Below are 12925 nucleotides of genomic sequence, written 5' to 3'. Positions count from 1 at the left end.
AATAGTAACCCTAACTAAGACAGTGTTCTTGTTTCAGTTAAATGTCTCATAAAAATTTGCTTTTAAATGTGCATGTTTTCTCACTTATTGCCACAAGCAGGTTCAGTCAACAGCACCTTAGCCCAGACCCGGGACACCACTCTGGCCATCCCTGACCTCTAGTCTCTGCCTCTAGAGCAGTCTGAGCCAAATAGAGGCTCTCTAGCTATTCCTTTATAATGGATTCCTCTTTTTTTCTTGTTTTTTTTTTTTTCTAGACAGAGTTTCTCTGTGTAGCCTTGGCTGTCCTGGAACTCACTCTGTAGACCAGGCTGGCCTCGAACTAAGAAATCCACCCACCTCTGACTCTCAAGTGCTGGAATTAAAGGCATGTGCCACCACTGACCAGCTATGGTTTCCTATACAATAAGAAGGCCTTTAAAATCACTTTTAGGAAAAGCATTTAATTTCCCTAAGCCCTAGCTTCCTCATGTAACCCATGGATCTATAAAGTACTGCTTTCTTAGAATGTCATGGTGAGTAAATGAGATAATTCCAATAAAACCATCCCAGTGACTGACATATGGCATCAGGCAAATCTCACACTTGCCTGAGAAATGGCCTGAGTGAAGGAGAATATGGATTCAACGGGTACACTGGGACAGAGCTTAGAAATACTGATTAATCATGTCACTGAAGCCATCAGTCACATGAATTTTCTTGTTTTATGTACTTTGGGCTACAGAGACAGATACCAAGTTAGGCTAGAATCCAACTCAGAAAATAGTTCACATTACAGTACTATTTTAAAAATTTGGTGCAGAGGCTTGAACCCAAGGCCTCACACATGCTAAGCATGCGCTCTACCACTAAGCTAAACTGGTACCGAACATTCTTTTATCATTGTGTTGATTGACATACTGGTATCAGACATAGGGCAGCATGAATGCTGGGTAAACAAGTTGAGGTTATTCTTTAAGCATTTGAGGGGCAATGGTGACTCAGGCCTTTAATCCCAGCACTTGGGAGGCAAAGGCAGGCAGATCTCTTGAGTTTGAGACCAGCTTGGTCTACTGAGGGACTTCCAGGGAGAAACCCTGGAGAGAGAGAGAGAGAGAGAGAGAGAGAGAGAGAGGAGAGAGAGAGAGAAAGGAAAGAAGGAAGGAAGAGAAAAGAGAAAGAGAAAGAACAAAAGGAAGGAAGGGAGAGAAAGAAAGAGGGGAAGAAAGAAAGAGGGGAAGAAAGAAAGAAAGAAAGAAAGAAAGAAAGAAAGAAAGAAAGAAAGAAAGAAAGAAAGAAAGAAAGAAAGAAAGAAAGAAAGAAAGAAAGAAAAAGATGTTTCATTAAACTGGGCAGTGGTGGCACATGCCTTTAATCCCAGGACTTAGGAGACAGAGGCAGGCTGATCTTTATGAGTTCAAGGCCAACCTGGTCTACAGACTGAGTTCTAGGACAGCCAGGGCTATACGCAGAAAACTTATGTCAAAAATAAAACAAAACAAATCAAAAACCCAACAGCCAACAACAACAACAAGTAGATTTGGCAGCCTGATGGCTTCCATGATATTCAGCAGGCTTCCCATTCAATGGAAACCACATTGTTGTGAAGACTCAGAATTCTGTGTTTACTTATCATCCAGCTGAGCCTTTCCGGAAGCTTTGGTAAGTCCTATACCTGCTAAGAGGCCATTTCTCTATGGAGAACTCAGGATTTTCTTCCTAAGTTTAATTGCACTGGATGGATGTGCAAGTTTATTTATGCCCTCACTCTCCTGCACATTTTGATTCTTTTCAGTTTTGGGTGATTATGAATGACAATCAGTATAGAATATATAATTTTTATTTATCAATAAGCTTTCATTTATCTTCCCTAAAGGTAGAAGTGCTGGGTCATAGAACAAACCTATGCTTAGCTGGAGTTCCTTTTAAAGAGCTGGGGTGTAGTGGCTCACACCTTTCCTTCCAGCATGTCATGTCATGTCATGGGACATAAAGCTGCAAGGGGGTAGCTGGCAGGCCCATGCCAAGGTGTGCCCGTAATTACAGCATGCAACAGATCTGGTATAAAGGGGGTTTACCGGGGAAAGGGAGAGGTGTGAGGACCTGGGAACGAATAGAGGTGAGTGGACAAGTAGTCAGGCAGGCAGACAGGAGTGGAGCCATGAGGGCAGAGAACAGGGGGACCCAGAGAAGGAGAGCAGAGGGCTGGGAACAGAGGGGAGGGAGGAAGAGAGAGACAGACAGAGAGACAGAAACAGAGAGAGAGAGGGAGGGGAAGGGAGGGAGGGAGGAGGGAGAATATATGGGAAAAGATAGTGCTGGGGTGGTGGGCAGTCCTTTCACAAGCTCACACCAGGGCCACCTGGCCCTGGAGGCAGGTGACAAGGTAAGCCATTGCTAGGGCCCCAGTCCACAGACTCAAAACACTGAGTCTTACCCTTTGGTCTCCTACCTTGCCTGGGCCTGATTAGAGGCTCTGTGTGAGCTGAGCCTCAAAGTATATTGAGCCTCAAATTTTACCTAATTTTAGGTAAATTAATTTTCTCCACAAAACAGAAACCATACATGTTCTCTATAGAACACTGGAAAATACAAGGCAGATATAGTGGCCCAAACCTCTATTGTTAGCACACAGAGGGTTGAAACAACAAGGTCGTGAGTTTGAGTACAGCCTAGGCTACAGAGTTCCAGGCCACCTGGACCTACATAAGAAGTCCTGTCTCCAGGCGGTGGTGGTGCTCGCCTGTAATCCCAGCACTTGGAGTTCGAGGCCAGCCTGATCTACAGAGTGAGTTCCAGGGCAGCCAGGGCTATATAGAGAAACCCTGTCTCGAAAAAACAAAACAAAACAAAACAAAACAAAACAAAACAAAATAAAAACCCTGTCTCTTGTTTTGATCTGGAAAATATCATCCTAAGTGAGGTAACCCTGTCACAGAAGAATACACATGGAATGCAATCTCTGATATGTGGATATTAATTAGCTCAGAAGCCCTGAATACCCAAGGCACAAATTGCATAACAAATGACTCCCATGAAGAAGTATGGAGAGGGTCCTGATCCTGGAAAGGATTGATCTAACATTGGAGGGGAATATAAGGACAGAGAAAAAGGAGGGAGGTGATTGGAGAAGGGATGGAGAGAAGAAGGTTTATGGGACATAAGGGGAGGGGGGATCTGGGAAAGGGGAAATCATTTGGAATGTAAACAAAGAATATAGAAAATAAAAATATTTAATAATTAAAAAAAATAAAAAATATCTTTCCACTAATCCAACCCTACCCTGGATAATAGAAGGAAAACTCCAACACAAGAAAAAAAAAAAAAAAACCCTGTCTCAAATAACAAGGATGAAGGAAGGGGGGGCTTAAGAAGGGTTAGCAAGCAGGTAAAGCTTGATAACTGTGGTTTTATGCTTGAAAACCACATGGTGGAGAGAGCAACTTGTCGCAACTTGTCTTCTGATCCCCACATGTGCTCCCTCCAACAAGTAAATATATAGATAAATAGATAAATGGATAAATAAATAAATAAGTTTAAAAACCAAAATGTAAAAACACAGCAGCACACTCTTTTAACCCCTGCACTCGGGAGGCAAAGGCAAACAGATTTCTCTGAATTTGAAGAAGGTCTGGTCTATCCAGTGAGTTCTAGGATGGTCAGGGCTACATAGTGAGATGCTGTCTCAAAATAAATAAATAGATAAATGGATAAATAAATAGATAAGTAGATACATATAATCGGGCATGATGACGCACACCTATAAGCCTGGCTCTTGAGAATTCGAGTTGGGAGGATCAGTACCATCTATAGAATGAGTTTTAAGCCAGTTGAAACCAAAAAAAAAAAAAAAATCCTGTCTCACAAAATAAAAGCCCAGAAAAGAAATATGTAAGGGAAAAATACAAAAAAAAAAAAAAAAAAAAAAAGGAAAGAAAAAAGAAAAAAGAAGAAAATTAATACTCCTACAACAGAGCTCGAAATGCTCTTTTTGTTTCTGGGACTCGGGGTTGATTACTGGCTGTCTTGAGAGTGCAGAATCCGAGGTAGAGATTTTCTGGGAAATTAACTGAGCGGACTGTTGAGCAGAAAATCAATTTGCAAATCCATGGAGATGCTCTCTATGGAAGAATCAGAGCTCAATATACTTTGAGGCTCAGCTCACACAGAGCCTCTAATCAGGCCCAGGAAGGCAGACAACTGGCAGCTTTTCTGAGCTTTCTTCCTACACAGCCCAGGAGACAAAGGAACACAACAGTTTATTCTGCTCTGGCAACTCAGCTCGTGCCTATTAAGAGAAAAAAATGCTTAGATTGCATCATAATGCATGCTGCGTTTATTCTTCTCTGGCAACTCAGTGTGTACCTAGTGGAAGCAAAAAAAAATGTGTAGATTGCATTATAATAATGGGTGCTGTGTTCACACAAAGGAATATGGCACAGTCATTAAGTACGATTATGTAGACCTATATTTCACAACAGTAAAGTATGATCAGGACCTAATTTCAGGACATAGGTGTGTATTTAGTGGTCAAGATAGTAGGCGTTGGAACAAGATAACCTGGATGTGATGCTAGGCTGCAGACATAGCTTTCTAACCTTAGACAAATGAGACAGCTTTGCTATACCTCCATTTTATCATCTTGAAAAGGAGGTAAAAAGAATCTCCTGCTTATTAGGCTGCTTTGAAGATGAAATAAAACACCTTAACCCTTAGGAAAGCCCTCAGGGAAAGTAAAGTGTGGTTCACAGCAAATCTGCCATTGACAACCTGAAACGGGCCATCAGTTACCCAATCAGTCCCCCACTTCTCTAGTCCTCCCACAACCAGCTCTCACCCCTCACCTCACTGAACCTTCTCCTTTGTCTTCAAACTTCCAGCCGCTGGCCAGCCTTATTGTGTCTATGTGCAGTGCATGTGACCACACTCCATTTACATGAAAAAGAACAGTTGTGCAGTGTCGGAAAAGAGCTCCCTCTCTCATCTTTCCCAAATCAAGCATAACCTGTCCGTTGTTCAAGCCGCCTTATGAACAGTCTCTGCGTTCCGATCATAGCCTACGCCTCCTGCACACCACCTAGATTATAGGTCCCAGACCCTCCTCTTTCTTAGTACATGTACCCTATAGTGTCATCCTTTTCTCTGCTCAGATACACACTCCCAACAAGTGCTTAATTGTAATCTTTACACCACCATAAAATTTCTCCCGATTAAAAAGGGCTTCTCTCTAGCACTTGGGAGGTGAAGAAAGACAATCAGGAGTTCCAGGCCATCTCTGGTTACTTAGGAGCCAGCCTGACATACATGAAATTCTGCAATGATGATGATAATAATAATAATTAATAATGATAATAATGATGATGATGATGACAGCTTTTGACTCCTAATCTCATTCCTGCTACACTATTATGAGCATGCTGCTTCAAATAATTGCCTATAATCATTTTTAAAAGATTTATTTAAGCCGGGCGGTGGTGGCGCACGCCTGTAATCCCAGCACTTGGGAGGCAGAGGCAGGTGGATTTCTGAGTTCGAGGCCAGCCTGGTCTACAGAGTGAGTTCCAGGACAGCCAGGGCTACATAGAGAAACCCTGTCTCAGAAAACAAAACAAAACAAAACAAAAAAAACAAAAAACAAAAAAAGATTTATTTATTCATTATTAATAAGTACACTGTAGCTGTCTTCAGACACTACAGAAGAGAGCATCAGATCTCATTAAGGATGGTTGTGAGTCACCATGTGGTTGCTGGGATTTGAACTCAGGACCTTCAGATGAGCAGTCAGTGCTCTTAACCACTGAGCTTCTCTCCAGCCCCTATAATCATTTTTTATTTTGTTGGCTACATATCACCATGCACCTCCATACCCTCCAGCCTAGATTTCTACCCATTGAATTCCATAAAAATAGATCTGGCACTGCATTATCTCATGCCTATAATCCCAGCATGAAAGGATTGCCGGAAGTTCAGGCAAACCTGGGCTACATAATGAGCTCTAACCCAGCTTGGATTGGACTATAGAGTAAGATCGATTCTGAGAGAGAAAGAGAGACAGAGACAGAGACAGAGAGACAGAGAGAGAGAGAAAAAGAAAGAGAGAAATAGAGAGTACTAGAGACCTGGCTCAGTGGTTAAGAACACTGACTGCTCTTCCAGAGGTCCTGAGTTCGATTCCCAGCAACCACATGGTGGCTCACAACCATCTGTAATGGGATCTGATGCCTGAATCTGGTCTGAAGACAGCTACAGTGAAGGAAGGAAGGAAGGAAGTTATCATGTAGCCCCAGATACCAATCCTCCTCATTAGTGAGAAGAACACATTCATTCTAAGAAATTCCAAGGGTGTGGGTTGGAGAGATGGCTCAGCAGTTAAGAGCACTGACTGCTCTTCCAGAGGTCCTGAGTTCAAATCCCAGCAAACACATGGGTGGCTCACAACCATCTGTAATGGGATCTGATGCCCTTGTCTGGTGTCTCTGAAGAGAGCAACAGTGTATTCATATACATAAATAAATAAATAAATCTTTAAAGAAAAAGAAATTCCACCAGGCGGTGGTGGCACACGCCTGTAATCCCAGCACTTTGGGAGGCAGAGGCAGGCGATTTTCTGAGTTCAAGGCCAGCCTGGTCTACAGAGTGAGTTCCAGGACAGCCAGGACTACACAGAGAAACTCTGTATCGAGAAAAAAAAAAAAAAACAAATCCAAAAAAACCAAAAACAAACAAACAAAAAACCCAACAAGAAAATTCCAAGGGTTTTAGGAGTTGTTTGTCAGAAAACAACAGTGAAGACTGACATGTGTCTTCTCTAAAACTTCTGTTAAAATTTAACTGCCATTCTAACAATATTAAGTAGCAGAGGAGTTGGGTGTGATAGTTCAAGGCCACCTTGGTCTACATAGTGAGTTCCAGAACCACCAGGGCTACACAGAGAAACCCTGTCTTGGAAAAACAACCAACCAACCAAAGAAGTATCAGGGGGGTTGGAAGTTCAAAGGCAGCCTCAATTGCAATACTGAGCCTGAGGCTAGACTGGGTTACATAAATCATGTCTCAAAAACAGTTAAATGAAACTAATGTAGCCAGGCGGTGGTGGCACACGCCTGTAATCCCAGCACTTGGGAGGCAGAGGCAGGTGGATTTCTGAGTTTCAGGCCAGCCTGGTCTACAGCGTGAGTTCCAGGACACCCAGGGCTAGACAGAGAAACCCTGTCTCGAAAAAACCAAATCCAAAAAAAAACAAAAAAAGAGAAAAAAGAGAAAAAAAGAAAGTAATGGGTGTTCCAAGGTCTCTCTCTCTCTCTCTCTCTCTCTAATATGTGGCTGTGGGTCTCTGTTCTTATCTGCAGCAGGCAGAAGCTTCTCTGATGAAGGCTGATGAGCAAGACAGTGATCTATGAGCCCAGCAGAATATAATGAAGAGTCATTTTTTATTTTTTAGTAAAACATTAATATTTGGTTTTACTCTACATCCTTGTGCTGTGTGATGTCAGGTTCTTGGTCACCTACGCAGTATCCGGTATGGGTTCCATGTCATGGAGTCAAATTAAGGACTCCTTAAGTAAATAAGATATTGGCTGGTCACTCTCTTGGGCTTTGTTCCACCATTGCCATCGAACTACCGGCCTATAGCGCCAATGCTAGTATGCTGGGGTGGAAGCTCGTGTATGAGCCAGTTGGACTTTTCCGTGGTCAATGAGTTTTGTAGGTCTCTTCAGCAATAGGACTTTGGAGTCAGTTTGTAGAAAGTAACATATTCTAGACAACATCCTGAGCTGTTTGGGGGTTCCTATGGGACTCGTTTGATAAAAAATTCAATTAGATGTAACCCATTCCTGGTTCTTGGAACACTCAGCCTTAAGTGGGAGGTCTCCATCATATCCTTCCTGTCAGGATTCAGGGAACCTTGCAGAAAAGGAGATAGAAAAAGTGCAAGAGCAAGAGGCGGTGGAAGACACCAAGTAAACACGGCCCTTTCAGGATCAACACACATCAAGTGAACTCACAAAGACTGAGGCAGCATGCAGAGGTCCCACACAGATGGAGTCCTAGAGCTGAAAGGAGTGGACACGCCCTTTTATCCCTAACCTTCTAGCTATCTTGCAATGCATAACCAATTGCAAAAGAAAATTTAGTTTTCTCCAAGAGAGTCTCACTGGGGAAAGGACTACTCTTTTGTTTTGTTTTGTTTGGTTTGGTTTTTTTCTAGACAGGGTTTCTCTGTGTAGCCCTGGCGGTCCTGGAAGTCCCGAAAGGACTACTCTTAAGGGTCAGCTACATACCCAGCTATAGATGCAAACAGAAGACAAATTCAAGAGGAAGGAAAGGTGAGAGGGAGTGGGAGGAGTAGAGGGAAATGAAACTGTAATCAGGACATATTATATAAGGAAAGAAATTGCCAGGCAGTGGTGGCCAGCCTGGTCTACAAAGTGAGTTCCAAGACAGCCAGGGCTACACAGAGAAACCCTGTCTCAGAAAAAAAAAGAAAAGGAATCTATTTTCAATACAAGAGGGGAGAAAGTAATGGGTTCTGAGACTCCATAGCACAATGTGGTGAGTGTGGTCTGCAATAGCTTATTACACAGTTTGTAAAAAAAAAAAAATGTGAAGAAATGGAGTTTGAAAGTGCCAAACATAAGTAAGGAAATAAGGAACATTAATTACCTTTATAAACACATTATATACACATATTAAAACTGAATATGTATGTACAATAATTATAATAACAATAACTCATTAAAAAAGAGGTCATCAGTTGGGAAGATAGTTCAGTGGGTGAGCTTGCTGCACTTGCATGAGGACCTGAGTTTGAATGCCCATATCCCATATAAAAGCTCAATGCAGTAGTATCCTGTCTGTAACCCCTAAGAGGAGCCAGATATGATGCTACATCCCTTTAATCCCTCGACTGTAGAGTCAGAGAGGTAGAAGAATTTCTGAGAGTTTGGGATCAACCTGATCTACATAGTGAGTTCCAGGCTAATCAGGGCTACACAGTAATTCCCTAATCCCAAATAAACAAATAAAAATCCAAGATAAGGATTCTGACCCCTTCCCAATCCTTTCCACACTCTGTAACCAGAAGTATTATTTTCACAAAGCATATCAGATTCATTGCCTCCACTCCTCACAGTTTCCAATAGCTCTTAGGATATGCACATAACGCCTTAAGCTAGTTTCTAATGCCTTGTCTGTCCTGACCCTCCACATTGACACAGCCTCAACTCCCAGTCTAATGCTCTCCCAATTGTCCATACAATTCATTTAATGTCTTTTTTCCTCTATTCTATCTTCAAACACATAGCCTGAACTCCCTTTCCCAAGCTAATTAGTCTCCACTCTTCCCATAGTTGTCAGGTCACTTTCTTAGGCTCTATTCCTGACTACCATGGCTAGTCAATTACCCCTTTTTTAAAATTTAAAATTTTTAAAAGATTTAGTTGTTTTGTGCAGATAATTGTTTTACCTGCATGTGTGTTTGTGCACATCATGCGCATGCCTGGTGCCTATACAGGCTCGAGGAGGCTATTGGGTCCTCTGGAGCTGGAGGTATGGCTGTTCACTACCATGAAGATGCTGGGGACCAAACTCAGGTTCTCTGAAGAGCAATAAGTGCCCTGAACCACTGAGTCATCTCTCCAATGCCTCTTCCTTATGGGTTTTTCTAGCACTATGTACCCTCTTCTACCAACTACTACTTATGCTCATTTTCATTGCGTGCGCGCACAAACAGACACACACACACACACAAACACACACACAGCCTATTGCTTTTTGTTTGGCTTCCCGTTTGACCGTGGGTTCATTGAGGGCAGAGACTTCAGAGGCGTTTTGCTCACTTATCCTTGGCACCCAGCACAGAGCCTGGCAACAAGTATAGGGTCTTTAAAACAAACGGCAGGATCTAGTTTGATGTCTGGCGTCCTATGCCATTAACCCTACAGAGACAGGGACATGTGTATGAGTTCAAGGTCACCCTGGTCTGCATAGTGAGTTCTAGGCCAGCCAGGACAACATCAGTGAGACCCCCAACTCTCTCTCTCTCTCTCTCTCTCCCCCCCCCCTCTCTCTCTCTCACACACACACAAACACACACACTCTCTCTCACACACACACTCACACCACACATACACACAAACACACACACACACTCTCTCTCTCACACACACATACACTCACACCACACACACATACACACAGAGTTCTTGCAGATGACCCAAATTAAGTTCCTAAAAGCCTCATCTGATGGCTCACAACACCTTATAAGGTCAGTTTCAAGGGGCTTACAATATGCCTGTCTTCCAAAGGCACTTATACCCACATTCCCACCTCCATCTCACACATGCAATTAAATACAAAATAAATGTTAGGAAGTGTTTTGATGTGTGAGTTCTGGATGACCTGGAACTCACTATGTAGATCAAGCTGGCCTCAAATTTACAGACATTGACCCTCTCTGCTTCCCAAGGACTGGGCCTAAAGGTACGTGTCCCCATACCCTGCTAAACTAAATCTGCTAATAATAATTGTCCTCCAGGAAGCCAGACTATATATTACCAGAAATGTATCTAGGAGTGTCCTTTTCCTAAAAGAAAGAAAGCTACATACTGCATGGTGGCACAGGCCTGAAATGTCAGCAGTTGGAAGCAGGAGGCAGGAGATTGTGTGCTTAAGACCATGTTGAGCTACACAGTTCAAAGCAAAGCAAAATAGAAGCAAGTAACTGTGAACTAAGGAGGGAAGGGTGGACGGTAGAAACATGCTCTTTTGCTACGTAGGAAAAAACTCTAAAAAAAGAAAAAGAAAGAACAATGGGTAGAAAAATAAAAACAAGCAGCATGTTTCAGAACTTGTAAAAGTTCCAATATGGTGTTGTGACAGTTGCTGAGCTGTTTATCCTTGATTATTGTTTATCCTTGATTGATAGGAGATTCAGGTACAGAAGGAAAAAGATTAATCACAAGCCATAAACGTTGGATCAACACTGAACTGAAAATAAACTTATATTCTGCTGCTTCCTGCAAGCCAAGACAGGAGCTGTGTGGGTAATGTGACACCTTTTAGAGGAGGTAGCAGTGCCCCCTCCCACCTACTGCCTGGAGCTGCCCTGGGTGCGGGGAGTCCTTGCTTGAAAGGACAGACTGGGGAACCAATGAGCCTCCTCCGATAACTCGGGGAAGTGGTGAGGTGATCACACAGTGGCAGTTACTGTGTGTGTGTGTGTGGGGGGGGGGGGGGGTGGTGGCTGTCCAGACCTCTCTGTCTTTGGCTATGCGGCATTTTGGCCAGGTTTCCCGCCTTGCTTGGGGAAGGGGGAGGGATCTGAGAAGGCGGAAGAGATACCCTAGGCTTTCCAGAAGCTTAGCAATAGCTAACAAAAGTGGTATTTATCGCCCCCCCCCACTTCCATGTCTTCCTTCCCTCACCACCATCTGCCATTCATCAGTCTTGACCACTCCCCCATTTGCTGCGGGGGCCCGGTACCAGCCCCCACAGGCTTTAGCCGCCATTTCCCGGCAGCCTTTTCCCAACTCCGTCCCTGAAGTGGAATGTGCTGGGGAGGGGCGGGCGGGGAGTGGATTGTTTAAGGGCCTCCAGCCATCTGGAAAGAGAGGAAGAGATGGATTCCTGCCAAATTCTCTCGACCCTCCTGAGCCCAGCCCCCCACCCCTCTGCTTATTGTGAGCTCCCTAGTGAGAACCAGAGAGAGAAAGAGAAGGCTGAGTGGTTCCAGCATTGTTTAGGAATAGCCTCAGCCACAAATTCCCAGGAACCGCTACACAATCCCACGTGGAACCCAGACATGTCCTTCACTCCCTCACCCGCATTATTTCCTGCTTTCCTCCAGCACGTTTCTTTCCCCCAAGATAGTTGAGTCCCTGAGACTCAGTTGCCCCATCTCTAAGGTGGAGAAGCCAGTGAAAGCTAATAGCATTATGTATATGAGAAACAGATCAAGCACAAACGGTAGCATCAAGAGGAAGGAGGGTAAAAAGGATCCTGGCAATATCCAATTACACTATTTTAAAAGGGTTAGGTATTCACTTAATGGAGCATCAGGTAGCCGACTGGCTTTTCAGAAAAAAATTGTAAAATGTCCTTTTCTTCTATCTCCTTTCTAAGCATGCTTTCCCTAACGGGCCTTCACTCTTTCTCTAACCCAAATAGCATGATTGCCTCTCTTTCCTCCGTCTTCCCATTCCTGGAAGCTACCAAGATTTACAGCTTGCTACTCTGGGATTTCTCTTTTAGACTCAAATAACTGTCCTCGAACTTACAGTGGGGGCTAGAGAAAGCAGACTGTCAGTTAAGGACACTGGCGTCTCTCCTAGGGGACCCATGTTCTGTTCCCAGCCTCCACAGGAGGATCCACTTCCCTCTCTGGCTTCCACTGCTCCCATGTACACAAGTGGAGCACAGCTAAACACACAGGCAACTCCCCACCCATATACATAAAGGAATTTTATCTTAGTGTGCAGAAAAGAAGGAAGGGAAGGAAAGAAAGGGGATAAGCAGTTAAGAAGATACCATTCCCAAGACTGAATTGCAGTCAGTGTGGGAACAGGTTACCAAAGGGCTCTCATGACACTCAGCCTGGTACTGGGCAAGCAAATGGACATCACCATTTGTATGGCAATTTCTCTCAAGGCCCATTTTGGAAAAAAGTATCATTTTTATTGACAGCATTAAAAAATTCCTCTTGGGGCTGGACAGATAGCTCAGCAGTTAGGGCTGCTCATTAGGAGATCCTGAGTTCAATTCCCTGCAACCACATGGTGCCTCACAGTCATCTGTAATGGGATCTGATGCCCTCTTCTGGCATGCAGATGTATATGGAGACAGAACACTCAGATACAGTAAATAAATAAATAAATAAATAAATAAATAAATATATATTCTTTTTAAAAAAATTCCTCTTGATGAAAAAGGTATTTGCTTTACAAAT

At 43.4% G+C, this 12925-nt stretch overlaps 1 protein-coding gene across 1 annotated transcript in view; it reads right to left on the bottom strand.

Moving 5' to 3' along the window:
- The window catches only part of Armcx4 (armadillo repeat containing X-linked 4), a 78681-nt gene that overhangs the window by 64582 nt on the left and 1174 nt on the right, over positions 1-12925 (bottom strand). The window lies entirely within an intron of this gene.

Source organism: Apodemus sylvaticus, chromosome X (assembly GCF_947179515.1).
Source record: "Apodemus sylvaticus chromosome X, mApoSyl1.1, whole genome shotgun sequence".
In the NCBI taxonomy this organism is placed as follows: domain Eukaryota; kingdom Metazoa; phylum Chordata; class Mammalia; order Rodentia; family Muridae; genus Apodemus; species Apodemus sylvaticus.
The sequence above is the reverse complement of the archived record's forward strand: the minus strand, read 5'-3'. Positions and strand labels throughout refer to the sequence as shown.